Source organism: Sinocyclocheilus anshuiensis, unplaced genomic scaffold (assembly GCF_001515605.1).
Source record: "Sinocyclocheilus anshuiensis isolate Anshui unplaced genomic scaffold, SAMN03320099.WGS_v1.1 scaffold2560, whole genome shotgun sequence".
Classification (NCBI taxonomy): Eukaryota; Metazoa; Chordata; class Actinopteri; order Cypriniformes; family Cyprinidae; genus Sinocyclocheilus; species Sinocyclocheilus anshuiensis.
The window spans coordinates 55,057-58,007 of NW_015541037.1; the positions used below are offsets into that span (position 1 = coordinate 55,057).

The 2,951-nt window shown below is 41.3% G+C and overlaps 1 pseudogene; it reads left to right on the plus strand.

The window, feature by feature from the left end:
- LOC107690533 (DENN domain-containing protein 4B pseudogene) overlaps positions 1–2,133 on the plus strand; it is an 8,112-nt pseudogene extending 5,979 nt beyond the window's left edge.
- The last annotated feature ends 818 nt before the right edge of the window (positions 2,134–2,951 follow it).

Here is a 2,951-nt window from a genome sequence, read left to right on the forward strand (position 1 = left end):
TGACTGAGTGTGTGAGTGTGTGTGTGAGTGTGTGTGAGAGTGTGTGTGTGACTGAGTGTGTGTGAGAGTGTGTGTGACAGAGTGTGTGTGTGTGACTGAGTGTGTGAGTGTGAGTGTGAGTGTGAGTGAGTGAGTGAGTGTGCGTGTGAGTGTGTGTGTGTGCGCGAGTGAGTGTGCGAGTGAGTGTGCGTGAATGAGTGTCTGTCTCTGAGTGTCTCTGGAAGGATAAAGGCTCTTCGTCTGTCGTCCTGCAGAGTCTTGTGTTGATCAGAGGTTCACAGCTTCATTGTTCTCAACAATATCTGATGACATTTCTGCTGTAATCACTAAGCTGCTCGTTTTCAACATTTGTTATTTACAGAAACTAGAAGTTAGCATGAAATTTAATTTACTTGTTAAAGTTTTTTTTTAATATTTGACTTTTTTTTTCAGTATACTGGACCCTAATTTTTTAACTAGAAGTGCCCAAGTGGCCTACATTGTTTTTGTTTCACTAAAAAGAAAGAAAAGACCTGTCACTACTTCCATTTCATTGTGACTTTAAATATTTAAAAACTTAAATAAGTAATGTCATTAATTTAAATACAGTTTCAGTGTTTTATTAATATTAATTAATATATAATAATTCAAATATGTTAATATTAATTAAAATGATTTAATAAAAAAATTCAAAGTAGCTTAAATACATTTCTGGAGTTTCAAGAGCTGAATTTTCCAGCAGGTCATAATTATGCCATTTTTACAATTATTTATTTTACTTGCAAGTAGAAATTTCTACCTAATAAAATGTTTTAGAACTGGACATAACTTGAAAAAACAGAAATATCCATGACTCTTTAAATATTGTATTAGTTTCTCCAAGTCTAGAAATCACACTTTTGAAGTTTCCCCTTTATATATATCTAGCTTTTCCAAGACGGCTTGAATCCTGGTTCTGAAATAAAAATGTTGTTGAGGGATTGAATTGAAATAAGAAATGTGATGTCTTGACTTGAGCTGTTTTAGCTCTATGTAGTCTGATTTGAGATTGTTGTTGAAGACATTACTCAGACACGTGCGTGAGTTTTTCTGAGTCGATCTGTCTGATTCTCAGTGCGGTTCTGCCGGAAACACGTCTCTGCGCTTTGATTTCTGAACGGCTGAGCGATGCAGAGGAAGTGAAGTGTAGCGGCTGTTGTTTCCTCTGATAGTTTGCTGCACACCGTGTGTTGGATGAGAGAGAGCGCGAGTGTTCGTCTCTTAACCTGCTTACTCTCAGCAGGGATGTCCGGTCCTGAGGCGGTCGCCATGGCGATGGGTGTGTTTGTAGATGAGACGGATGCAGCGAGTCTGTCATCACCCGTCACCTGCGCAGTGACCTTTGACCCCATCAGGCAGACGTGTGTGTGTATGTGTGTGACTGAGTGTGTGTGTGTGTGTGTGAGTGTGATCGTGAGCGTGAGCGCGTGAGTGTGTGTGAGTGTGTATGTGTGTGACTGAGTGTGAGCGTGTGTGTGTGTGAGTGTGTATGTGTGTGACTGTGTGAGTGAGTGAGTGTGTGTGTGTGATCGTGCGAGTGAGAGTGAGAGTGAGAGTGAGAGTGAGAGCGTGAGCGTGTGCGCGTGAGTATGTGTGAGACTGAGTGTGAGTGTGAGTGTGAGCGTGTGAGCGTGTGAGCGTGTGAGTGTGTGTGTGTTAGCAAAACTGGCCCTAAATTTTCATGTGCTCTTGATGGACTGCAGAGGGAGTTTGGTGGTCTGACAGCACAGTTTTGTGTGTATCTGTGGTCTGACGGTGTGTGTGTGTGTGTGTGTGTGTGTGTGTGTGTGTGTCAGTGGCATTTAGACCGGCGTGATGACGGAGGAGCGCTGTCCTCAGCTGGTGGATTATTTCGTGGTGGCGGGTCTGTCAGGCGCCGGGTCTCCGCTGGACGAGGAGGGTCAGCAGAGGGGCGTGCGAGTGCTGCAGCCCGTCACTGATCTGGCTGTGATCGCCCGCGGTCTCGGGGAAGACGTTCCTGAGGGATTCACCTGCATCGAGAAGACCCAAGCAGGCCATCCGGCGGAGCTGAGCGCAGGCCTGCTCAACAACACACACATGTTCCTGTGCTACCGCAGAGGACACGACAAACCACCCGTCGTCGAGCTCGGGTGAGGAAAAATAATATCTTTATATTTTCTGGGATTTTATCGATATCGATAATTAGATGATATTGTGCTGAGTGTGTTATTGTGCTGGTATCTTAAAGACTGCCGTGGACAGCTGACTCCTGAAGTTTTTGATATTCTTCATATTCTGTGTGCTGGTCAGTTCACACTGAGAGAAATTAATCTTTTGCAATAAGATTTTTACCTTTTATAGACATTTTTACCTTTTTACATTTTAGTTTTACATAGACATTTTATCTTTTGAGTCAAATTCTTACATTTAATCAGTGAATTAGAATAATAAGACATTTGGGCTGTTACCAAGCAAATTAAATCAATATCAACACAATTCATCTTTGCAATGCAGAGGAAACACAGAAGCTGCGTCTGAAGAGGTGTTTAGATGTATTTACACACTGTTTAATGCAGGACAGGAATGCTTTAACCTGCAGTTACAAATGCATAAATAATATTTTGATATATTAAACATAAAAACGTTGAATACTGTTATTTGAAATTATTTAAATAATAAAAAGAAACTTTAAGTGTGAAATTAAAACCGCCAGCAGGTGGCAGCAAGTCACTGTTAATAAGTGAGTCATTGCGATTGAACCGAATCATTTAAACGGTTGATTCATTCAGGAACGAATCACTGTCATGTTGTTTAGAGATGCAAAAAAAACAAAACAAAACTGCGTTTTGGCTTTGTTTGGAATTATTTTTGTTGTTGAAATAGCGCAAGATTCAAAGCGTTTATTGTGATGTGCACAGTGAGGAAAACCGGTTTCCCTGTACAATGAAATTCTTTCTTTGCTGTCCACAGTG